Consider the following 27619-nt stretch of genomic DNA (forward strand, 5'->3'; position numbering starts at 1 on the left):
CCTCCAGTTCACGGCTCAAACACATCAATTTGTCTCGGTGGAGGTCCCCCGTAATGGTTTCATTCGTTTTAGCAGCTCATAGTACACCTCACCCAGCTGGTCCCATCAAATAGACAGCATAACCTTCTGGGCGTTAATATTCCGCGCGGCCGGGGTATCCATACATTGCCCGACGTTTAGGATTGTCGTAATGGACCCGCTTTTCATCGCCAGTGACGATTGGATGCAAAAAAACACTTTCTTTCATGCCGTTGGAGCAGTTGTTCGCACGAGAAAAAACGACATTTGACGTCTTCACGCTTCGATGCTTCACTTCACACGACAATGTCCAATCTTTCGGATCATTCCCATTGGTTTTAAACGATCGGATATGGTTTGCTGAGCTACTCCAAGTATATCTGCAAGTACTTGTTGCGTTTGTGACGGATCTTGTTCGAGTAAAGCCTCCAATTCTTCATCTTAAAACTTTTTTCCAACGAATGTCTGGAAATTTGATTCACTGGTCAAGTTACGCCACTTGTTGTAAAACCGAAGAAACTTACCGGTACACCTAATATCTTAAAATTTTTTTTTCTTACTAAATAATTATCAATTTTGAAACATTGCAGTTAGTTCAATGAGTAAACTTGACTTTATTTTGCATCAGATTCAATAAAATAAATAACAATAAAATTTAGTAAATGTCAAGTATAATTAATAATTATTAATACATATTACTCACAAACTATAAAAACAATTAAATCGCAAACCAATTTATCCGCAACTATCAAAATATCAAAATACGGTTCAATATTGGTTAGTTAAAGCCTTAAAATTCCGCGTTCGTTGATTTTAAAATGGTTCCTTCGGTTAAGGTTTGTAACCACACTGAAGCCTTTTTCGACAAGGTATCATGATGGAAAAACTAGAAGATATTTTTCGGCAATGTCCCACAACGCAGAACACTGTGTTTCAATTAGTGATGAAACGGATGATACCGGATATCTGGCCAGATTCGCGGCCGGATAGCCGGATATTCGGCTCGTTATTAGCAAATACATAATTGAGAGAAACGGCATGTGGCATGGTGCAAATAAAGTGTTGAATGTCAGAAAGAAAATCAACACATTTTTAAATAAAAAATTTGAACGAATAGTATTTTATTTTGTTTAGAATTTCAATTCAATTCTAGTATTCAATTTAACTTTGCGCAGTAATATCGTAACCAATTAGGTTATACCGAGGTGCGATTATTGCTAATTGAAAAAAAATCCTATTTAATAGTGTATCATGTTTTTTACAAGGAATTTAGAACAGTTTTATTCTGACAATGGTTTTATATTATTATAAATAGATTTTTGTAAGTGTATTGAGATAATTATAATACTGGCCTAGTAAGAGTATGCATGCAATCAGCAATCAATTATTTTCATTGCGATTGAGAACAAACTTAGAATTTTCAGGGATGGTTGTCTGAGAGGGGGTACACTTACTTCACTACAAATCGAAATTATTATGATCGGCGACATATTCACTAATCAGAAGACTCAACAACTTTTAGGCTTGGTGTAGAAGTGCGTTGGGCTTTTATATATATTTGGGGTAGTTCCACATGTTCCTGCATCAACATGTATTCGGATAAAAACGAGGACACAGAACACCGAACTTACTTAGTATTAGAACATCATTAAATGCTGGCAAAGTTGTTTTAACTACTGAGAAGAAGATCAAAATTATCTGATTCTAACTTTTTTAGACCCGAGGTTCAGGTCAGACCATTTAATTTGTTCTCGAAACGTAAACAGACAGACAAGAACTCATCTTGAAATCATCTTACAAAAATATCTTGAGACAAATCTTCTGAGAATAACAGCTTATTGCTGTCTTCAACGAAACGAAAGCGAAGCAGCTAAATAAAACTTTGATGATATGAGTTGATAATAATTCAATTTCAATAACATTTTGACATGTCAGTAATCACACCTTATTTTTAATCACGTATGAATGAGGTTTAAATGCTATTGTGTTATGATTTATTCCATGTTAATAAGAAATATATTTTTTTTTAAATATCCGGTATTCGGCCGGATAGTGAGTCACCGGATAACCGTTTCATCTCTAGTTCCAATGTTGCGTTGTAACCAGAACTTATGACAACCTTGGTTATACTCCTGTTGAGCTTCTCATCTGTACTGACGGTAACAAACTTTTCTTGCATTATTACCTTGGCATATTCCATAATATATTACGGATTTATTATGCATTGAGGAATGAAAGAAATTAAAAATCACTCTCGTCAGCTGTTACTATGTTTCTCTCTAAAAACAAACCAATTGAGTCTTGGTCACTCGTTCAATTGATAGGGACAAACGTAAATCTCAAATAACTTGAATGAAGGTGTGGTTATTCAATCGAATGGAAGAGATACAGTGAGAAGAGATTCATATGAATGAAATATGCCTATTCGTCAAAGCAGCTCATGAGCCCGCGATTTTCGTGTGAAGACAAGTGTTGTCAAGCATGACTGATGGTAATTGTTCGTAATTTTATATTTTTTTTATTTGATATTTATGTTGACTTGCTTCGTTAACACGAAGGGTATTGTATATGTTTAAAATACAGAGAAATTTAAAACGTGCCTGAAGGACTTGTACGCTCAAACACATTAACTTGTACGAACCTGTTCAAATTTTTCAACTTGCCAAAATTTTCATGTTGTACTTTTGACGTAGGACTACGTCTAACCGGAAGATATAGGGGGTGAAATGAAAATCTTGGCACTGAACAAGTAGGAAAAAATGCAAGATTTGGAACGCTTATAACTCGAGCATTTCTCAATAGATCGCAAAGGATTTTGCATCAATTGATAGGAAATATATCTACGCATCTATCATAACGAATAACCTTTAATTTTTCTTGAGATAAACAATTGAATAATTGTGAAATATCAAGCATTGTCCAAATTCACTATGTGCCCATTTTTGATTGGTCTATTTTGTGCTCCTCAGATCATACCGACCAAAACGGGCAACCACAGCATCAGCGAAATCCAATGAAGCACGATTGGAAAGGAAAAAGAAAAAAATGAACGAAACATTGGTCGCAGTCTCACACATGCGTAATTCTCGAGCGAGCCAGACGGTCATTCTCATCCAAATCGTACACCACATCGTTTCGCATCACATCACATCAACAAACTAACACAAGCAGCCATGTCTGGACATGGCAAAGGAGGAAAAGTGAAGGGAAAGGCAAAATCCCGCTCGAACCGTGTTGGACTGCAGTTTCCCGTAGGTGTATTCGCCAATTGCTCCGCAAGGGTAGCTAGGCCGAGCGCGTTATTACCAGTGCACCAGTCCACCTAGCCGCCGTTATAGAGTTTCGGCTGCTGAAGTGAGCGAGTTGGCTGGCAAAACTGCTCGCTCTTTTGTTCGGTGGACATCAAGACAACAACAGGCAGACGCAAACGCAATCGCAAAACGGCAGCAGGTAGCAGAAGAAAAAAGTTTGTTCTTTATACAAACTGCTTTGGTGGCAAATCCAGAACAAGGCGGCATCGAGGGCGTTCGAAATGGTTTTTTTCAAAACCACGAGTACAAAGTTTTCTAAATTGGAACCATTCCATAAAACACGGCACTTATCAGGGCCATTAAACCTTTCAAAAAAGAGTTTACGAAATACAGTTCAATGCTTTCTAAAACAATATCCAAAATAATAATAAAACACAAATTGATTTTTTCATAATTCTGTTTTCCAGGATATGATGAGTATGGGAATTTGGCAGCTGTTCTGAGTTTATTGATGGTGGGGACTTTCCCGATTATTTAATTTTCACCAATACTTAAATTGTTTCCAGATTGAAAGTACAGTAATTTACATTTAGTTCGACATTTAGCTAATTGGACGGTCATGTAATGCGACATATTTAGTTGGACATTTTTGTAAACATAGAGTTCGGGTTCCAAATTATGACCCCACATTGAAAGTCGACACTGTACCACTGTCATCGCAAATGTTCAATTGCAGGTTAAAATCGCCTCCATTGCGACACTGAGTGGTGTTTCGGCACGTCGCATTAAATATAATTTACTGTACAACATGTCACAAGCTGGATGGGAAGAAATTTTCCAACTGTGAAATCTGTGGCGAGTGGTAAACTCAATCGCTAAACAGGAAGGTTTAGCCGAACAAGATGGGTATATCGAGTGATAACAGAACAATAAACTCTTTAGATTAAAGATAATTTTGTGATCCTGAAAAGCACCGTTTTTAGCCTGCATGTGAATCCAACGAGCGAACAAATCGTAATGAATGTATTTTTCTTCTTCTTTCTTTGTTTTTAAGAGGCTTTAAACTTTGAAGTTCATTCGCCTCTAATGTATTTTTCTTCTTCTTCTTTCTTTGTTTTTAAGAGGCTTTAAACTTTGCAGTTCATTCGCCTCTAGCCCAGTGAAGAGCCACAATAAAACCAGTCCAGAGGGAACTGGCGAAAGGGAAATCAAAAAAATCACTCATCAGATCTGTCCGCTCGACTCTCGGTTAAAGAAGAAGGTAGGAAGGGATCCTATGCTTCATAAGATATTTAATATATGCTGTAAAGAAAAGTAAATATTTACTGATCCGAGGACCAAAGCAGTGACGAAGCACAAATGACCTAGACTCCAAGTGCAGGGCGTGCTCCAAAAACAAAAAAAAAACACAAAAAAAGGCCCTTCTCAGGAGGATGGGAAGGAAAGGAGTGGAAAGGATTTGGGTGGGATTAGTGGAGTGGAAGGGGGTGGGAGTGGTATGGAAAGGAAAGAGGGGAGGAGTGGGGTGTGGGGTGGGTGTGAAATGAAATGAAATACAGTTTGAATAAAATATAGTGGTTTTGAATTTAATGGTATATAGTAGAGCTGAAAAATGGAGAGGTTTATTTAATGAATTTATCCTCCTTGGTGAGTGTGGCTGTAGGAATAGGAAGTTGATTAAAGTATAATGTAATGGATAGAAGATAGATGTGAGTATGTAAGTATATATTGTATTATTTGCTATTTATTATTATTAAATGCGTGTATACACATGTATGATTTCCTTCCTTCCGACCCGTACATACATGTGTACACACATAAACACGCATACATGACTGTGAAGTGGCGAACTTTAATAAGCAATTTCCAAGGTATTTAGTATTTCGATTTAGATTTTACCAAAGAAGTCGGTTTCTTTCAGAAACGCAATTAAATTGGTTTCTTGGGTCTCGTCTCTACTGAGGATATCTCGGAGACTCTGACCTAGGTTGTGTCGGGCTCGAGCATCTTTGGTATGTTGACATTCAAGTAAAAGATGGCTAACGGAAACCGGAGCTTCGTTGCAAGCACATTGGGGTTTTTCGGCTCTGCAGAACAAGTGTGAGTGGGTGAAGTTAGTGTGCCCAATTCGAAGACGGGTAAGGACTTGCCTTTCCCTACTATTGAGACGGTCCTCCCAAGGGAGAGTGGAGTTTTTGATTTTATGAAGATGAGTGGGACGGCTGTTTATCCAACCTATGTCCCAACTTTCACGGACTTGCTGTGTTACCCAGCGGACAATGTCAGATGGAGGACAGGGCATGTCTGGGGGTTCCATTTTGCTGCCCTTGCCGGCCAGTATGTCGGCGGCTGTGTCCGCGAATTCCTGAGTGACCAGGAACCCAGCAGAAGGAGATGTTTTTATTTGAAGCAGCCTCTTCTGTTTGCTTAATCCATGGGTGTTTGCTGTTTCCTCTCAGAAGATCGTGGAGACAGCTAGCTGAGTCGGAGAATATTGTGGTAGGAAGAAAATCATGGGTGCATTCTTGGGTAGCTATTAAAAGGGCGAAAGCTTCCGCACTGAAGATGGAGCATTGCGGTGGAAGAGAAAAGTTACCAGTGTATCTACTCTCAAAGATTCCACATCCAACTCCATCGGCATTGACTGAACCATCTGTATATACCTGGTGATAAATTTGAAAATTGGATGCAACAAGGTTATTGAAGCAGGCTTTGACTTTTGGAGAAGGGTCTCCCGCCCGAACTGCCTTGAGAAGTTCAAGGTTAATGTTCGGCGGTTTGACGTTCCAGTTTCTTCCCGTCGCAGATGAACGTTCACATATATCGGGAAGATCTTTGTTCGTGAGATTTTTGAACCATGTTTTAGCCCTATGTATTAATGGGACATTGTGGTCGCTTTCGGGGAGTGACAAGTGACGGATGGCTTTATTAGTGATAGCTTTTGTTACCAGGTGGGTGAAGGGAAGTTGCCCACTTTCTGCCATTACAGCAAGAGTAGGACTGGAGGGAAAAGCGCCAATTGCGAGCCTAATTGCTTTATTGTGAATTGGTTGAATGGTGTTTAACACCCTGTCCCCTCCACGGCTGAAGGTGCCTATTCCGTAAAGGATTTGTGGGACCAACCAAACATTTACAACATTTAGCAGCGTCTTTCTATGACCAGAGGCTAGGTTGCCTGCGATAGCCTTGATGATGTTCAGTTTCTTTCTGGTGGCTATTTTGGTCTTTTGGGAATGTGATAGGAAGTTGAGTTTCTTGTTGAAAGTAACCCCTAGTATTTTCAATGTCCTCATTGTAGGGATCGGGATTTTGTTGAGCTGAAGATAGGTTCTCCTTCTGAGAGCTTTTCCGATATGTATGTGTTTGGATTTCTCCGGGGAAATTTTGAAACCTGTTTTTAGAGCCCAGTTTTGGATGGAGTCTAAGGTTTTTTGAAGCCTTTAAGCCGAAGCAGCTCGTAGAGATAAGAGTGATGTCATCTGCATAGACTATGATCTTTATATGGTCCGGGATAATCTCGAATAGAGATTGCATGGCAATGTTGAAGAGGGTTGGTGAAAGTGCTGAGCCTTGTGGGAAGCCGTTTTCTGGGATTTTTAGAGAAGATTGGTGGTTGTTAATAACGGTTTTGAAAGACCGATTTTCTAGAAAACTTTTAATGAAGAGACCTAATCTCCCACGAATCCCCCAGTCGAAAAGGCTTTTCAGCACTGGGTACCTCCATGTTGGATGTGCGTTGCTGTTGTTGTTATTTTCGTTTTTTGTTTGATGTGTGTTGTTGTTGTTGCTGTTGTTGTTTTCCGTTGGGGTTGTATTGTTATTTGTTGTTGGTGTCTGTTTTTGTTCATTTCTTGTTCTTTTCTTGTCTTTGTTAGTTAGGGTTTCATCTTCGGATTTTTGATCTGAATCTGAAGATGAACCTTTCGCAATCTTTCTATTATTTTTATTTTTGTTTGGAACATCAGAAGTGTCCATTGAAATGACTGATTCGTTTTCGGATTTAGTTGTTGAGCTATCAGTTGTCGACTCTGTCATTGAGGTATCGATTGTAGTGTCAATTGGGGGTGTGCTTTCGCGGCTAGAAGAGGCCGAAGCGGCCGAGGCGCAGTTACATTTGCAATTGCAGCTGGGTGTTGGCTTTTGCAAGTTGGAGAGTCTGTCTTGCAGAACACTTGCAAAAGTTGGTCCATTATTTTGACCGTTGAACTTTTCTTTCCCCTCTTTATAGGAGATACCATAGTCGATTCTGATTTTGGTTATATTGTTTTCAGATTGCCATACGGGGCATTTCCTGTTCGAAGAGGAATGGTCCCCTTGGCAATTCAAGCAAAATGCTGAAGCATTGCAGGTTTTAATTCCATCCTTTTGTTCTGGATGTTCCTGTCCACAATTTCGGTAAAGCGGGTTCTCGCGTTTGCATCGCTTGCTCGTATGTCCAAATTTATAGCATTTGAAACATTGCATTGGGCTGAGATAGAAATTTCTAGTCCCAGCCCGAATAAATCCGAAGTTAATAAAATCGGGAACAACAGTTCCACGAATTGTCAAAATGAGAGTAGCGGTTGGGATAACAATGTTATTCTCCTTCCTGGTGATTCGCTTGACATCGATCACACATTGATCGGAAAGCTCTGTAATTAGTTCAGGTTCTTTGATGTCAATGACATCACGGCAAGTAACAACGCATTTAAAGGGTGTGTCACATCAAATTGCATCACGGAAAAAAAGCTGTAGAAATTCGCCCAGTAGACCGATCCATTTGAAAATTTTAGACAGTAAAATAAAAACTATTAAACAACTTTTGGAATTTTCTTTTTATTCATATTTCGAGCCCAAGCCCATATGCTCGCACCTTCCTCTTTACCCCGTCCATAAGACTTTGTACAACGTCAGGTTGTAGTTTTTTTTTGAACAGAAATCCATTTTCTCTTGAAGTCCGCCTCCGATTTGACAACTTTTGGGTTCTTCCGGAGGGCCTGCTTCATAATCGCCCAATGTTTCTCTGTTGAGCGAAGCTCCGGCGCGTTGGGCGGGTTCATTTCCTTTGGCACGAAGGTGACCCCGTTGGCTTCGTACCACTCCAACACGTCCTTTGAATAGTGGCACGAAGCGAGATCCGGCCAGAAGATAGTCGGGCCCTCGTGCTGCTTCAATAGTGGTAGTAAGCGCTTCTGTAGGCACTCCTTAAGGTAAACCTGCCCGTTTACCGTGCCGGTCATCACGAAGGGGGCGCTCCGCTTTCCGCAAGAGCAGATCGCTTGCCACACCATGTACTTTTTGGCAAACTTGGATAGTTTCTGCTTGCGAATCTCCGGAACGCTGAATTTGTCCTCTGCGGAGAAGAACAACAGGCCCGGCAGCTGACGAAAGTTCGCTTTGACGTTGGTTTCGTCGTCCATTACCAGGCAATGCGGCTTCGTCAGCATTTCGGTGTACAGCTTCCGGGCTCGCGTCTTCCCCACCATGTTTTGCCTTTCGTCGCGGTTAGGAGCCTTCTGAACCTTGTATGTACGCAGGCCCTCAAGCTGCTTGGTCCGCTGGACGAATGAACTTATCCTCGAACTTCTCGGATCACGTCTAAACTGCTTAACTACGCGCTTGTGATCTTTTTCACTGACGGAGCATCCATTTTTGCCGTTCTTAACCTTCCGGTCGATGGTTAGGTTCTCGAAATATCGTTTTAGTACTCTGCTGACCGTGGATTGGACGATTCCCAGCATCTTACCGATGTCCCGATGTGACAACTCCGGATTCTCGAAATGAGTGCACAGGATTAATTCACGACGCTCTTTTTCGTTCGACGACATTTTTCCAAATTTACGAAAAATTGACAGTGAAGCATGGCCAACGTGATCTATACACTCTTATCTGATTATAAGCGAAAGCTGAATATATAATTCCTAAAAATTAAATTTCTACAGCGTTTTTTCCGTGATGCAATTTGATGTGACACACCCTTTACGTTGATTTAGAGTAGGGTGGTAGATTACTTCGATAGGGGTTTCGTCAATCAATTTGTTGATTAAAAGGAGCTTACCAATTATATCCTCGTCCTTGGCCGTAAGGATATACTGCGTCCTCTTTTTGTCGTCCCGTTGCAGTCGCGCTGTGTAGTATTTCTTTCCTACAGCGTTGGCGATCGTCTTACTCACGACGAACGGGTTAGTCGGGATCACGTTCTCTCCTGTGGCACGAAGTAACAGGATCTGTAGGTTGCCGTTCAGTGGGTCGGCCCACCTTGGAGCAGTACGTTGGGTAGGTTTACCCTCGTACAAATTTGTAGCCCGGCCTCCCGGAGGCCCGGAGCTACTGGAAGCCATGCTGTTGTCGGCTACCCCCTAGGTATAGCCGACAGATCGTTTTATTATTTAAAAGAGAGAACACTTATGAGGGCTTTTCACTTTGGGATATTATCTAGAAAAACACTCTGTCACTTTTTTTTATAGAGCTCTTACAAAAACCACCAATAATCGCGAACAATTTAGGGGAATAAACTTTTGAATTTGTTTTCCTTCAGTCACTTCACCGTCCGTAATGCGTGTTTTCGTTTTAGTTTTTTTGTTTATGTTAAAAATCACTACAATACTAAAAGAAAAACTGGCACCACTGCCCAAAGGAAAAAGGGGGCGTGGCGTCGGTAACGCCGTAAAAGCGCGCGCTTTTCCGGTTTGCCGGCAAGCGCCCGCTCCTAACGGTCGAAACTAGCCGTTGCTATCTGCTTCTTCTTCTGCTGCCGCGCTGCAATAATCAAAACGATGCTCCTTCAAAACTCGCCAACGAGAGACGTCCTAGTCCGCTTGTCCAAAACGTCAAACTGTTGAGCTGAAAATAAAAGCGACCTTCTCGGTCGGAGGTTAAAATCAGTATGATGTATTTTTCTTCTTCTTCTTCTTTGTTTTTAAGAGGCTTTAAACTTTGCAGTTCATTCGCCTCTAGCCCAGTGAAGAGCCACAATAAGACCAGCCCAGAGGGGACTAGCGAAAAGGGAAACCAAAAACAAAATAACATCCATCAGATCTGTCCGCTCGATTTTCGAATCAAGAAGAAGGTAGGAAGGGATCCTATGCTTCATAAGATATTTAATATAAGCTGTAAAGGGAAGTAAATATTTAATGATCCGAGGACCAAAGCGGTAACGAAGCACAAGTGACCCAGCGAAAGGCGTGTTCCAAAAACAAAAAAACAAAAAGGCCCTTCTCAGGAGGATAGGAAGGAAAGGAGTGGAAAGGATTTGGGTGGGATTAGTGGAGTGGAAGGGGGTGAGAGTGGTATGGGAAGGAAAGAGGGGAGGAGTGGGGTGTGGGGTGGGTGTGAAATGAAATGAAATACAGTTTGAATAAAATATAGTGGTTTTGAATTTAATGGTATATAGTAGAGCTGAAAAAGAGGTTTATTTAATGAATTTATCCTCCTTGGTGAGTGTGGCTGTAGGAATAGGAAGTTGATTAAAGTATAATGTAATGGATAGAAGATAGATGTGGGTATGAAAGTATATATTATGTTATTTGTTATTTATTATTATTGAATGCGTTTCATATCCCTCCTATCCAAACGATAAACTTTTACTTAGTCGTGGCAATACATACACACACGGGCCAAAGGTTGTGCAGTCAACTGATCATTCAACAAGAGCCAAAGGTTGTACCGCTTATGACAACTCTACACGAGCTGATGATTGCGCCGGCTAGTGACCATTCTATCCTGGATTCCTCGAGTCGAGAAAGACGCACCACGCTAGATATGGGGTACAGACTAGGGGGGCGTTGCTGATTAATGGTCAGCTGCATCCCAATAGGAGGTATCCCATGTCGGGCATCGGGACAGAGCATCGAAGACTGCAACATGCCAATTATGAGAACACTTGTAATACTAACCTCGAGCCAACCGCGAGTAATCGGTTACATATTACTAACATAGTTGTAAGCAAACATTGTCGAAATATTGAACCGGCCCCGTTAGGCTGACGCCATATGAGCCTTAATAAAAATATATATTTTGGAAAAAAAAAAGAAAAAAAAAATTATTGAATGCGTGTATATACATGTATGAATTCCTTCCTTCCTACCCGTACATACATGTGTATACACACATAAACACGCATACATGACTGTGAAGTGGCGAACTTTAATAAACAATTTCCAAGGTATTTAGTATTTCGATTTAGATTTTACCAAAGAAGTCGGTTTCTTTCAGAAACGCAATTAAATTGGTTTCTTGGGTCTCGTCTCTACTGAGGATATCTCGGAGACTCTGACCTATGTTGTGTCGGACTCGAGCATCTTTGGTATGTTGACATTCAAGTAAAAGATGGCTAACGGAAACCGGAGCTTCGTTGCAAGCACATTGGGGTTTTTCGGCTCTGCAGAACAAGTGTGAGTGGGTGAAGTTAGTGTGCCCAATTCGAAGACGGGTAAGGACTTGCCTTTCCCTACTATTGAGACGGTCCTCCCAAGGAAGAGTGGAATTTTTAATTTGATGAAGATGTGTGGGACGGCTGTTTATCCAACCTATGTCCCAGCTTTCACGGACTTGCTGTTTTACCCAGCGGACAATGTCAGATGGAGGACAGGGCATGTCTGGGGGTTCTATTTTGCTGCCCTTGCCGGCCAGTATGTCGGCGGCTGTGTTTCCGCGGATTCCTGAGTGACCAGGAACCCAGCAGAAGGAGATGTTTTTATTTGAAGCAGCCTCTTCTGTTTGCTTAATCCATGGGTGTTTGCTGTTTCCACTCAGAAGATCGTGGAGACAGCTAGCTGAGTCGGAGAATATTGTGGTAGAAAGGAAATCATGGGTGCATTCTTGGGTAGCTATTAAAAGGGCGAAAGCTTCCGCACTGAAGATGGAGCATTTAATTTGATTTAATTTGAAAATTGGATGCAACGAGGTTATTGAAGCAGGCTTTGACTTTTGGAGAAGGGTCTCCCGCCCGAACTGCCTTGAGAAGTTCAAGGTTAATGTTCGGCGGTTTGACGTTCCAATTTCTTCCCGTCGCAGATGAACATTCACATATATCGGGAAGATCTTTGTTCGTGAGATTTTTGAACCATGTTTTAGCCCTATTTATTAATGGGACATTGTGGTCGCTTTCGGGGAGTGACAAGTGACGGATGGCTTTATTAGTGATGGCTTTTGTTACCAGGTGGGTGAAGGGAAGTTGCCCACTTTCTGCCATTACAGCAAGAGTAGGACTGGAGGGAAAAGCGCCAATTGCAAGCCTAATTGCTTTATTGTAAATTGGTTGAATGGTGTTTAACACCCTGTCCCCTCCACGGCTGAAGGTGCCTATTCCGTAAAGGATTTGTGGGACCAACCAAACATTTACAACATTTAGCAGCGTCTTTCTATGACCAGAGGCTAGGTTGCCTGCGATAGCCTTGATGATGTTCAGTTTCTTTCTGGTGGCTATTTTGGTCTTTTGAGAATGTGATAGGAAGTTGAGTTTCTTGTTGAAAGTAACCCCTAGTATTTTCAATGTCCTCATTGTAGGGATCGAGATTTTGTTGAGCTGAAGATAGGTTCTCCTTCTGAGAGCTTTTCCGATATGTATGTGTTTGGATTTCTCCGGGGAAATTTTGAAACCTGTTTTTAGAGCCCAGTTTTGGATGGAGTCTAAGGTTTTTTGAAGCCTCTTTCTCTGAATTAAGCCGAAGCAGCTCGTAGAGATAAGAGTGATGTCATCTGCATAGACTATGATCTTTATATGGTCCGGGATAATCTCGAATAGAGATTGCATGGCAATGTTGAAGAGGGTTGGTGAAAGTGCTGAGCCTTGTGGGAAGCCGTTTTCTGGGATTTTTAGAGAAGATTGGTGGTTGTTAATAACGGTTTTGAAAGACCGATTTTCTAGAAAACTTTTAATGAAGAGACCTAATCTCCCACGAATCCCCCAGTCGAAAAGGCTTTTCAGCACTGGGTACCTCCATGCCCGATCGAAGGCCTTGGATAAATCCAGGGAAACAATATCAATGTGGTGTAATTTTTCAGTTGCGTCGTCTAGGATTTTTTCGATTGCTACAAGGCAATCTTCTGTACCTTTTCCCGCACGGAAGGCTAATTGTCTGGGATCAATCAGCTTATTTGACTCTAGAAAAGTCGTTAAGCGTCGATTGATAATTTTTTCCAAGACTTTCCCAACACAACTTAGAAGAGTGATGGGGCGGAAATTGTCAAGAAGATGGTTGTTCATGTCTGGTTTCGGGATACAGATCATTAAACCCTCTTTCCAGCAACTGGGGAGGGTTCCACTGTCCCAGACTTTGTTGAGGAGCTTCAGAAGTGCTTTTTTCCCGAGGTGGGGTAGATTCTTAAGCATAGGGTAGCTGATGTCATCAGGTCCTGTGGATCCTTGTTTGACTTTGTTCAGTACCCAATCGAGCTCTTTGAGGGAGAGGTTTTTGTTGAAGTCAAATTCCACATCGGTATGAAAATCGATGGGAATTCTTTTGCATTCCGTTTTATGGGTTAGAAAGGTTTGGTCGTAGTTTTGATTGGAGGAGGCGGATGCAAAGAAATCTCCGAACGCCTCGGCGATGATTTTCCGGTCATTGGTGTATTGACCGTTAATTAGAAGATTATATTCTTTGCTCCTTTTCTTGCCATGAAGCCTGCCAATCTTACTCCATAACTCCTTTGTTGACGCGTTGGGATTAATTTCGCTGACGAATTTAACCCAACTGTTGTGCTTGGCTGTGTTGATAGCAGTCTTAGCTTCATTGCGAGCCCTTTGGAACTCTGTAAGCAGAGTGGGTCTCAGTGGGCTGTCCGGATGGGCCTTTCTTAATTTGCGTAAGGCCTTACGTCGACCATTGATCGCTGCCTTCAGCTCAGGCGACCACCATGGGACACATTTCCTGCCAGGGATGCCACTGGTTCTGGGGATGTGCACCATTGCATCTTCTAGGACAACTTTGGAGAATTCCTCGGCTGTCCAATCTCGTTTAGCGGAGAGGCGGTTTTCAATGTCAAACTGATAGCCAGCCCAGTCAGCGTATTCAAATTTCCATCTTTTTTATTTATTTATTTCACTTCGTCTTAGATTTAAAAACAGGAAGTGGGTTATATCTATGGTATAACCGCAAGGGTGACGTAGGACTATCGTTGATTTAGAGATCATTTGTATGAAGTTGAATCTGAATTCATTCTGAATGAATGAATATTTGGAGAACTTCGAAAACGAGAGCGTTACGTTGGAGGCACAAGGTTTTATGCATCCAATATTGGATACGGAAATATCCTACTGATGGGGAAGAATAATCTTCAGAAGCTATCCTGTTGATTGCGATTGATTGAAAAACCACAAAACCAAATGTATTTGGTCACAGTGTAACATGGATAGAAAACATTCAATTAAACTCTTTCACATGAATATATTTTGAAAATTCCCAAAGGAACTGGCAGATTATTTTCAGTAACGATTAGATATTTCCACATTTTCCTCGATACTGGAAGCCCACCAGTGGTTAATGCCAACTCGATAACCACTTGTTAATAGCACTTGATTGAAACATATTTGGTCACAGTGTTACATGGATAGAAAACATTCAATTAAACTCTTTCACATGAATATATTTTGAAAATTCCCAAAGGAACTGGCAGATTATTTTCAGTAACGATTAGATATTTCCACATTTTCCTCGATACTGGAAGCCCACCAGTGGTTAATGCCAACTCGATAACCACCTGTTAATAGCACTTGATTGAAACATATTTGGTCACAGTGTTACATGGATAGAAAACATTCAATTAAATTCATTCACATGAATATATTTCGAAAATTCCCAAAGGAACTGGCAGATTATTTTCAGTAACGATTAGATATTTCCACATTTTCCTCGATACTGGAAGCCCACCAGTGGTTAATGCCAACTCGATAACCACCTGTTAACAGCACTTGATCAAAACATATTTGGTCACAGTGTTACATGGATAGAAAACATTCAATTAAACTCTTTCACATGAATATATTTTGAAAATTCCCAAAGGAACTGGCAGATTATTTTCCAGCAATGATTAGATCTTTCCGGAACTTTTTCGATGCTGAATGGCATCCTAACGGAAAGATTTCTGCGCGTCTATGTGTCGATCCTTCGCCGTCCACCTCCTCCAGCACGTTAGGCAACGATGTTGTCTTGTCGATGTCCTCACGAAAAATTAATGTGTCTCACCACCAGAATATCGCTTAAGTATGCTTTTTGTGTGTGATTGAATCGAGAGAAGGTGTGGTTTACAATGGTAATTTGGAAGGCAAACTAGAGGGGAATGAACTCTCTGAGTTCGGAACTTTCGGCGACTGAGCAATAATCGATTGCGGGCGTATACAATATTGGATACGGAAATATCCTACTGATTTTTTTTTTTTTCCAAAATATATATTTTTATAAAGGCTCATATGGCGTTAGCCTCACGGGGCCGGGAGTTCAATACTTTGACAATTTTTCTTATTATCTATGTTAGTAATATGTAACCGATTACTCGCGGTTGGCTCGAGGTTAGTATTACAAGTGTTTTCGTAATTGGGATGTTGCTGTCTCCAATGTTCTGTACGTGTGCCCGACACGGGATACTTCCTATTGGGATGCAGCTGACCATTAATCAGCAACGCCCCCCTAGTCTGTACCTCATATCTAGCGTGGTGCGTCTTTCTCGACTCGAGGAATCCAGGATAGAATGGTCACTAGCCGGCGCATCATCAGTTCGTGTAGAGTTGTCATGAGCGGTACAACCTTTGGCTTTTGTTGAATGATCAGTGGACTGCACAACCTTTGGCCCGTGTGTCTGTAAAGAGTGTGTGTATGTATTGCCGCGACTAAGTAAAAGTTTATCGATCGGATAGGAGGGATATGAAACGGGGACACAACGAAGGAAACATCATTAAACGTTGACATCGGCGTTTCTGAGGAACAGGTATAGATGAAGCAGAAGATCAGGTTCACGGCTACCTAAGATATCCCGGACGGGGATCTCCGATTGTCTGCCTTGTGCTCTCAGTGCTCTAGAGAGCTGAGAGCGAGCAGCATGGAACCGGATACACGACCAGACAACATGCTCGATGTCGTGGTAGCCATCGCCACAATCACAAAGATTGTTTGCTGCGAGCCCAATGCGATAGAGATGCGCGTTTAGGTTGTAGTGATTGGACATAAGCCGAGATATCATCCTACTGATGGGGAAGAATAATCTTCTGAAGCTATCCTGTTAATTGCGATTGATTGAAAAACCACAAAACCAAATGTATTTGGTCACAGTGCTACATGGATAGAAAACATTCAATTAAACTCTTTCACATGAATATATTTTGAAAATTCCCAAAGGAACTGGCAGATTATTTTCAGTAACGATTAGATATTTCCACATTTTCCTCGATACTGGAAGCCCACCAGTGGTTAATACCAACTCGATAACCACCTGTTAATAGCACTTGATTGAAACATATTTATAACATTCAATTAAACTCTTTCACATGAATATATTTTGAAAATTCCCAGAGGAACTGGCAGATTATTTTCAGTAACGATTAGATATTTCCACATTTTCTTCGATACTGGAAGCCCACCAGTGGTTAATGCCAACTCGATAACCACCTGTTAATAGCCACGCGTGTATGTGTGTGTAGCGATGTCTTCCCAGGGAACCGTTTGTGGCATCACTCTCCTCCTGATAGATTCCCTTCTGGCCTAGGGTGCACAAACAGGCTCTTGGTGACACCGTTCATCCGCGCTTTCATGATAAATAAAGAGCTTCACCGCAACAGCGACAACATGCTCCAATCGCTGTTCAATTAGAACTGAGTGGATTTCCGAGCGCCGCTCGCTTATATACCGATTGGTGATTTCAATAGCCTGTTTTGAAAGCAATTTTAAGACTATTGAAACAAGTTTTTGGATCAAAAAGTAACAAGTATATAACGCGTAGACATTTTATCTTTCGAATGAAATATTTATCATACCATTTCGTTCAGTTGTTTAGGAGCTATTAACGCTCAAAATCTCGGTCTCCGGCGTAACGCTTTCGTTTTCGAAACTTTGATTTTACACCCCGGTATAGAAATGAAAGACGTAGTCCTACGTCAAAAGCAACAGTAAATTAACACAGGATTAAAGTCCTTTAAAATAAGAACAGAGCAGCAGGAAATACATAGCTCATCATGTTGCTCCTTAGTTATGTTTCTATACAATGCAGATGTAACGTCAGTCAATTTTCAACATCAGTTATCAACCAAAGAAAGCAGTTGTTGCTACCGAGAAAATTCGTTAATGCCATCCTGCATACAATGTGTTGTAGTTTGAAGCCACTTTTAATTCGGAAACCATGTATGGGTTTGTGAAAACTGAATGATCAATCAGTTTATATTATATGTCATATTATGTCACTTTAGAATGCATTGGTATTGTGAAAACTTTTAATAAGTTTTTTTTGAAAGGTTTAATGGCCCCGAAAAGTGCCGTGTCTTACGGTGGTTGGTTTTGCCACCAAAACAGTCTGTATAAACAAACTTTTTCCTTCTTCTACCTGCTGCCGTTTTGCGATTGCGTTTGCCACTCGCTGAAACTAGTTGTTGCCACCGAACCGAATGTGCTCTGCATCTATAAACATAAAACATCTTCCATATATAACTCACAAATTAACTTTTTCCAGCATATGCAGCAGTACTATATAATCAAACAGCATACCTTTTAAACATATTATTATTTTATTTACTAAATTCTAACCACACTAATTCATACTTATCCAGCATTTTACTAACACCATTAAATTTAACTACATTTATAAATCATCCAACATCACATCATTCCTTCCCACTCTATCCCACCCCTTTTCCTTACCATTCCTTTCCTTATCCTCCCCACCTTCCCCTCCCCCTACATTTCCTTTTGATCTAGAGCTAGGTTCTACGATGCTTTGTCGCTGCTTTGGTACTCATTAATAACAATACAATTACGTTACAGCTTACATTAAACATCTTACATGGCATAGGATTCTTTCCTACCTTCGCCCGGTTTTACAACTGAACAGACAAGTCTGCTGAATGTGGTTTTTTCTTCTTTTTCACCAGCCTCCTCAAGACTGGTGCTCAACGGCTCTTCTCAGAGCTAGAGGCGAATGAACTGAAAAGTTTAAACCTTCTTAAAGCCAAAAAGAAGAAGAAGAAGAATGTGCTCTGTTCTGTAGGCGGGTTTTCTTATTGTCGTGAGCAGCTTTGCAAGCCAACTCGAGCACTCCGGCGGCCGAATTTTTATAACCGCTATTAGGTATATTGTGATGTGAAACGATGCCACACTACAACCACACTGATTTACGGTTTGAAAAAGAATGATATATTTTCAGCGGATCCGCGCGTTTTGTACTTTAGCGGTACACATTCACAGGATAGAGACAAATCGAAATACTCAGCCAAAGGGGCGAGTCCAATGAAACGAACGAATGAGCGTTAAAAGGCAGCGATGGCAAAAAAATACATTACATCACTAATGATTCCGATCCGAACACTCTACGCGGCCAACTGGACCATCTGTTCGCCCAACTTCCCGCCCCAATCATGCTTATGGGTGATTTCAACGCCCACTCATACGCCTGGGGAGGTGCATACCTCGATCGAAAAGGATCCATCATTGAGGATTTCATATCCGACCATTCTCTTCTCCTTCTTAACAACGGCCAACACACCAGAATCCATTATTCTGGTACTACTTCAGCCATCGATCTCACTATAGTATCAGACAAACTCTCTTCAAAGCTTTCTTGGAACATCCACGATGATACTTGCGGAAGCGATCATTTTCCAATCTTCACTTCCTTCGGCCAAACTTCTCCAGAGTTTTCAATAAGGCCAAGATTTTACGTCTGCGGAATTTATATTCGCCCGAGCTCTCGTCCTGATATTTATGAATCGCACGCAGCTGCTGTTCAAGAGATTTGCGACCTGTCCTCCGCAAACGACGTCATTGTTGTACTTGGCGACTATAATCTCCCACAGCTATCATGGTGTTTCGACGACGACTGCAACAGTTACCTGCCAATCAACGCCTCTACCGAATCTGAAATTGCATTTGCAGAATCCATCCTCACATCCGGACTTCACCAAATCTCAGTTCGTAACGCAAACGGACGTCTTCTTGACCTGGCGTTTGTGAGTGAATCTACCTATGTAGAGCTCATTGATCCACCATCTTCGCTTTTAAAAATTGATCCTCACCATAACCCGTTTGTTCTCCGGCTTGAAATCGTGGCTGGAAATCAAAACCTTATCGGCGTAAGTGATGTTGATGATTTCGATTTTAAACGATGTGACTTCGTAGCGCTTAATGACCTGCTTGCGGCGGTTGACTGGGATGCTATACTCGGCGACGCATCCACAGACCAGACAGCTGCACTGTTCTATGAAAAGGTTTTTAGCATACTCGACGATCAAGTTCCACGAAAACACAGGAGTTCCGCAATTCACTCAAAACTCCCTTGGTGGACACCAGAACTACGACACCTTCGTAATATCGTTCGGAAATCACGTAAACGTTTTTTCCGCGAAAGATCTTCGTGCAACAGGGATAGATTAAAACACCTTGAAACGATCTACAATGAATGTCAAGAAAACGCGTTTCGAAGTTACAACAACCGCACCGAATCAAACTTGAAACGTGATCCAGCATCTTTCTGGTCCTACATTAGGAACCTGAAAAAAAAAAAAAAAAGTCGCAGTCAGGAAGATGCTATCTATTTTGATTTCTCGAAAGCTTTTGATAAAGTCCCCCACGAACTGGCTATCGCGAAACTCAAACATATTGGACTTCCTGAATGGATAACTGAGTGGCTCAGATCGTATCTAACCGATAGAAAAGCTTTCGTGAGAGTTGGAAGTGCTCGTTCCCGTACATATCTTATTTCATCCGGCATCCCTCAAGGGAGCGTTCTTGGGCCCTTGATTTTCATTCTCTTCGTCAATGATCTCGCCAGCCGGCTGAGGTCTGGTAAGCTTTTCTACGCTGATGACCTAAAAATATTTAGGAAAATCTCTTCCATATTGGACTGCTATGCTCTACAAGCTGACGTGAATGAATTGGTTGCATGGTGTGCTGATAATGGCATGGAGTTGAACATCAGCAAGTGCAAGACAATCACATTTACAAGGCGCCAATCGTTTCTGTCCCATGACTACATAATCGGTTCTGCTGTTATCGATCGCGTTACCTCCATTCGAGATCTCGGGGTAATTCTCGACATCAAACTAAAGTTTACCGAACACATCAACAACGTCATCGCAAAAGGATACGCTGTTCTAGGGTTTATCCGGCGGAACACGCAGTCCTTCCGTGACCCGTACACGCTGAAGGTTCTGTACAGCTCAATGGTTCGAAGTGTCCTTGAATACGCAGCATGCGTATTCCCGTACATATCTTATTTCATCCGGCATCCCTCAAGGGAGCGTTCTTGGGCCCTTGATTTTCATTCTCTTCGTCAATGATCTCGCCAGCCGGCTGAGGTCTGGTAAGCTTTTCTACGCTGATGACCTAAAAATATTTAGGAAAATCTCTTCCATATTGGACTGCTATGCTCTACAAGCTGACGTGAATGAATTGGTTGCATGGTGTGCTGATAATGGCATGGAGTTGAACATCAGCAAGTGCAAGACAATCACATTTACAAGGCGCCAATCGTTTCTGTCCCATGACTACATAATCGGTTCTGCTGTTATCGATCGCGTTACCTCCATTCGAGATCTCGGGGTAATTCTCGACATCAAACTAAAGTTTACCGAACACATCAACAACGTCATCGCAAAAGGATACGCTGTTCTAGGGTTTATCCGGCGGAACACGCAGTCCTTCCGTGACCCGTACACGCTGAAGGCTCTGTACAGCTCAATGGTTCGAAGTGTCCTTGAATACGCAGCATGCGTGTGAGCTCCTTACCATACAACGCACATCATCAGGATCGAAAAAGTGCAACGCTGTTTTATTCGCTACGCCTTAAGACAACTGCCATGGAATGATCCCGCTCATCTTCCTGATTACGAAAGTCGCTGCATGCTTATTGACATAGAAACGCTTTCGGCGAGGCGGAAGAAAATTCAACGTCTGTTCGTCTTCGATTTACTGTCCGGAAACATCGACTGTGCGGAGTTAATCAGCGAGATACGGTTTTACGCTCCCACCAGACAGCTCCGCGAAAGACAGCTATTGGCGAAACGGCCGCATACAACGTCGTACGGGCAAAACTGTCCTTTGTCCAGCTGCTTCCGTGCGTTTAATGAAGTTCAATGTCACTTCGATTTTAATGTATCTAAATGTGTTATTAAACGTAGAATTAGGAATATTAGGTAGTATTTAAGATTTGTCAGTCTGTGAGATGTTTTTTTAAATCTAAGACGAAGTGAAATAAATAAATAAAAAAGATGGAAATTTGAATACGCTGACTGGGCTGGCTATCAGTTTGACATTGAAAACCGCCTCTCCGCTAAACGAGATTGGACAGCCGAGGAATTCTCCAAAGTTGTCCTAGAAGATGCAATGGTGCACATCCCCAGAACCAGTGGCATCCCTGGCAGGAAATGTGTCCCATGGTGGTCGCCTGAGCTGAAGGCAGCGATCAATGGTCGACGTAAGGCCTTACGCAAATTAAGAAAGGCCCATCCGGACAGCCCACTGAGACCCACTCTGCTTACAGAGTTCCAAAGGGCTCGCAATGAAGCTAAGACTGCTATCAACACAGCCAAGCACAACAGTTGGGTTAAATTCGTCAGCGAAATTAATCCCAATGCGTCAACAAAGGAGTTATGGAGTAAGATTGGCAGGCTTCATGGCAAGAAAAGGAGCAAAGAATATAATCTTCTAATTAACGGTCAATACACCAATGACCGGAAAATCATCGCCGAGGCGTTCGGAGATTTCTTTGCATCCGCCTCCTCCAATCAAAACTACGACCAAACCTTTCTAACCCATAAAACGGAATGCAAAAGAATTCCCATCGATTTTCATACCGATGTGGAATTTGACTTCAACAAAAACCTCTCCCTCAAAGAGCTCGATTGGGTACTGAACAAAGTCAAACAAGGATCCACAGGACCTGATGACATCAGCTACCCTATGCTTAAGAATCTACCCCACCTCGGGAAAAAAGCACTTCTGAAGCTCCTCAACAAAGTCTGGGACAGTGGAACCCTCCCCAGTTGCTGGAAAGAGGGTTTAATGATCTGTATCCCGAAACCAGACATGAACAACCATCTTCTTGACAATTTCCGCCCCATCACTCTTCTAAGTTGTGTTGGGAAAGTCTTGGAAAAAATTATCAATCGACGCTTAACGACTTTTCTAGAGTCAAATAAGCTGATTGATCCCAGACAATTAGCCTTCCGTGCGGTAAAAGGTACAGAAGATTTCCTTGTAGCAATCGAAAAAATCCTAGACGACGCAACTGAAAAATTACACCACATTGATATTGTTTCCCTGGATTTATCCAAGGCCTTCGATCGGGCATGGAGGTACCCAGTGCTGAAAAGCCTTTTCGACTGGGGGATTCGTGGGAGATTAGGTTTCTTCATTAAAAGTTTTCTAGAAAACCGGTCTTTCAAAACCGTTATTAACAACCACCAATCTTCTCTAAAAATCCCAGAAAACGGCTTCCCACAAGGCTCAGCACTTTCACCAACCCTCTTCAACATTGCCATGCAATCTCTATTCGAGATTATCCCGGACCATATAAAGATCATAGTCTATGCAGATGACATCACTCTTATCTCTACGAGCTGCTTCGGCTTAATTCAGAGAAAGAGGCTTCAAAAAACCTTAGACTCCATCCAAAACTGGGCTCTAAAAACAGGTTTCAAAATTTCCCCGGAGAAATCCAAACACATACATATCGGAAAAGCTCTCAGAAGGAGAACCTATCTTCAGCTCAACAAAATCTCGATCCCTACAATGAGGACATTGAAAATACTAGGGGTTACTTTCAACAAGAAACTCAACTTCCTATTACATTCTCAAAAGACCAAAATAGCCACCAGAAAGAAACTGAACATCATCAAGGCTATCGCAGGCAACCTAGCCTCTGGTCATAGAAAGACGCTGCTAAATGTTGTAAATGTTTGGTTGGTCCCACAAATCCTTTACGGAATAGGCACCTTCAGCCGTGGAGGGGACAGGGTGTTAAACACCATTCAACCAATTTACAATAAAGCAATTAGGCTTGCAATTGGCGCTTTTCCCTCCAGTCCTACTCTTGCTGTAATGGCAGAAAGTGGGCAACTTCCCTTCACCCACCTGGTAACAAAAGCCATCACTAATAAAGCCATCCGTCACTTGTCACTCCCCGAAAGCGACCACAATGTCCCATTAATAAATAGGGCTAAAACATGGTTCAAAAATCTCACGAACAAAGATCTTCCCGATATATGTGAATGTTCATCTGCGACGGGAAGAAATTGGAACGTCAAACCGCCGAACATTAACCTTGAACTTCTCAAGGCAGTTCGGGCGGGAGACCCTTCTCCAAAAGTCAAAGCCTGCTTCAATAACCTCGTTGCATCCAATTTTCAAATTAAATCAAATTAAATGCTCCATCTTCAGTGCGGAAGCTTTCGCCCTTTTAATAGCTACCCAAGAATGCACCCATGATTTCCTTTCTACCACAATATTCTCCGACTCAGCTAGCTGTCTCCACGATCTTCTGAGTGGAAACAGCAAACACCCATGGATTAAGCAAACAGAAGAGGCTGCTTCAAATAAAAACATCTCCTTCTGCTGGGTTCCTGGTCACTCAGGAATCCGCGGAAACACAGCCGCCGACATACTGGCCGGCAAGGGCAGCAAAATAGAACCCCCAGACATGCCCTGTCCTCCATCTGACATTGTCCGCTGGGTAAAACAGCAAGTCCGTGAAAGCTGGGACATAGGTTGGATAAACAGCCGTCCCACACATCTTCATCAAATTAAAAATTCCACTCTTCCTTGGGAGGACCGTCTCAATAGTAGGGAAAGGCAAGTCCTTACCCGTCTTCGAATTGGGCACACTAACTTCACCCACTCACACTTGTTCTGCAGAGCCGAAAAACCCCAATGTGCTTGCAACGAAGCTCCGGTTTCCGTTAGCCATCTTTTACTTGAATGTCAACATACCAAAGATGCTCGAGTCCGACACAACATAGGTCAGAGTCTCCGAGATATCCTCAGTAGAGACGAGACCCAAGAAACCAATTTAATTGCGTTTCTGAAAGAAACCGACTTCTTTGGTAAAATCTAAATCGAAATACTAAATACCTTGGAAATTGTTTATTAAAGTTCGCCACTTCACAGTCATGTATGCGTGTTTATGTGTGTATACACATGTATGTACGGGTAGGAAGGAAGGAATTCATACATGTATATACACGCATTCAATAATTTTTTTTTTCTTTTTTTTTTCCAAAATATATATTTTTATTAAGGCTCATATGGCGTCAGCCTAACGGGGCCGGTTCAATATTTCGACAATGTTTGCTTACAACTATGTTAGTAATATGTAACCGATTACTCGCGGTTGGCTCGAGGTTAGTATTACAAGTGTTCTCATAATTGGCATGTTGCAGTCTTCGATGCTCTGTCCCGATGCCCGACATGGGATACCTCCTATTGGGATGCAGCTGACCATTAATCAGCAACGCCCCCCTAGTCTGTACCCCATATCTAGCGTGGTGCGTCTTTCTCGACTCGAGGAATCCAGGATAGAATGGTCACTAGCCGGCGCAATCATCAGCTCGTGTAGAGTTGTCATAAGCGGTACAACCTTTGGCTCTTGTTGAATGATCAGTTGACTGCACAACCTTTGGCCCGTGTGTGTATGTATTGCCACGACTAAGTAAAAGTTTATCGTTTGGATAGGAGGGATATGAAACGCATTCAATAATAATAAATAACAAATAACATAATATATACTTTCATACCCACATCTATCTTCTATCCATTACATTATACTTTAATCAACTTCCTATTCCTACAGCCACACTCACCAAGGAGGATAAATTCATTAAATAAACCTCTTTTTCAGCTCTACTATATACCATTAAATTCAAAACCACTATATTTTATTCAAACTGTATTTCATTTCATTTCACACCCACCCCACACCCCACTCCTCCCCTCTTTCCTTCCCATACCACTCTCACCCCCTTCCACTCCACTAATCCCACCCAAATCCTTTCCACTCCTTTCCTTCCTATCCTCCTGAGAAGGGCCTTTTTGTTTTTTTGTTTTTGGAACACGCCTTTCGCTGGGTCACTTGTGCTTCGTTACCGCTTTGGTCCTCGGATCATTAAATATTTACTTCCCTTTACAGCTTATATTAAATATCTTATGAAGCATAGGATCCCTTCCTACCTTCTTCTTGATTCGAAAATCGAGCGGACAGATCTGATGGATGTTATTTTGTTTTTGGTTTCCCTTTTCGCTAGTCCCCTCTGGGCTGGTCTTATTGTGGCTCTTCACTGGGCTAGAGGCGAATGAACTGCAAAGTTTAAAGCCTCTTAAAAACAAAGAAGAAGAAGAAGAAAAATACATCATACTGATTTTAACCTCCGACCGAGAAGGTCGCTTTTATTTTCAGCTCAACAGTTTGACGTTTTGGACAAGCGGACTAGGACGTCTCTCGTTGGCGAGTTTTGAAGGAGCATCGTTTTGATTATTGCAGCGCGGCAGCAGAAGAAGAAGCAGATAGCAACGGCTAGTTTCGACCGTTAGGAGCGGGCGCTTGCCGGCAAACCGGAAAAGCGCGCGCTTTTACGGCGTTACCGACGCCACGCCCCCTTTTTCCTTTGGGCAGTGGTGCCAGTTTTTCTTTTAGTATTGTAGTGATTTTTAACATAAACAAAAAAACTAAAACGAAAACACGCATTACGGACGGTGAAGTGACTGAAGGAAAACAAATTCAAAAGTTTATTCCCCTAAATTGTTCGCGATTATTGGTGGTTTTTGTAAGAGCTCTATAAAAAAAAGTGACAGAGTGTTTTTCTAGATAATATCCCAAAGTGAAAAGCCCTCATAAGTGTTCTCTCTTTTAAATAATAAAACGATCTGTCGGCTATACCTAGGGGGTAGCCGACAACAGCATGGCTTCCAGTAGCTCCGGGCCTCCGGGAGGCCGGGCTACAAATTTGTACGAGGGTAAACCTACCCAACGTACTGCTCCAAGGTGGGCCGACCCACTGAACGGCAACCTACAGATCCTGTTACTTCGTGCCACAGGAGAGAACGTGATCCCGACTAACCCGTTCGTCGTGAGTAAGACGATCGCCAACGCTGTAGGAAAGAAATACTACACAGCGCGACTGCAACGGGACGACAAAAAGAGGACGCAGTATATCCTTACGGCCAAGGACGAGGATATAATTGGTAAGCTCCTTTTAATCAACAAATTGATTGACGAAACCCCTATCGAAGTAATCTACCACCCTACTCTAAATCAACGTAAAGGGTGTGTCACATCAAATTGCATCACGGAAAAAACGCTGTAGAAATTTAATTTTTAGGAATTATATATTCAGCTTTCGCTTATAATCAGATAAGAGTGTATAGATCACGTTGGCCATGCTTCACTGTCAATTTTTCGTAAATTTGGAAAAATGTCGTCGAACGAAAAAGAGCGTCGTGAATTAATCCTGTGCACTCATTTCGAGAATCCGGAGTTGTCACATCGGGACATCGGTAAGATGCTGGGAATCGTCCAATCCACGGTCAGCAGAGTACTAAAACGATATTTCGAGAACCTAACCATCGACCGGAAGGTTAAGAACGGCAAAAATGGATGCTCCGTCAGTGAAAAAGATCACAAGCGCGTAGTTAAGCAGTTTAGACGTGATCCGAGAAGTTCGAGGATAAGTTCATTCGTCCAGCGGACCAAGCAGCTTGAGGGCCTGCGTACATACAAGGTTCAGAAGGCTCCTAACCGCGACGAAAGGCAAAACATGGTGGGGAAGACGCGAGCCCGGAAGCTGTACACCGAAATGCTGACGAAGCCGCATTGCCTGGTAATGGACGACGAAACCAACGTCAAAGCGAACTTTCGTCAGCTGCCGGGCCTGTTGTTCTTCTCCGCAGAGGACAAATTCAGCGTTCCGGAGATTCGCAAGCAGAAACTATCCAAGTTTGCCAAAAAGTACATGGTGTGGCAAGCGATCTGCTCTTGCGGAAAGCGGAGCGCCCCCTTCGTGATGACCGGCACGGTAAACGGGCAGGTTTACCTTAAGGAGTGCCTACAGAAGCGCTTACTACCACTATTGAAGCAGCACGAGGGCCCGACTATCTTCTGGCCGGATCTCGCTTCGTGCCACTATTCAAAGGACGTGTTGGAGTGGTACGAAGCCAACGGGGTCACCTTCGTGCCAAAGGAAA

At 42.2% G+C, this 27619-nt stretch overlaps 1 protein-coding gene and 1 pseudogene across 6 annotated transcripts in view; one reads left to right on the top strand and one right to left on the bottom strand.

Moving 5' to 3' along the window:
- Positions 1-27619, bottom strand: part of LOC129779506 (tachykinin-like peptides receptor 99D) — a 214628-nt gene that overhangs the window by 98223 nt on the left and 88786 nt on the right. The gene's annotated exons all lie outside the window — the stretch shown is intronic.
- LOC129763725 (U4 spliceosomal RNA) lies at positions 1182-1314 on the top strand (annotated as a pseudogene).

The sequence above is a fragment of the Toxorhynchites rutilus genome, chromosome 1, assembly GCF_029784135.1.
Source record: "Toxorhynchites rutilus septentrionalis strain SRP chromosome 1, ASM2978413v1, whole genome shotgun sequence".
Taxonomy (NCBI): Eukaryota; Metazoa; Arthropoda; class Insecta; order Diptera; family Culicidae; genus Toxorhynchites; species Toxorhynchites rutilus.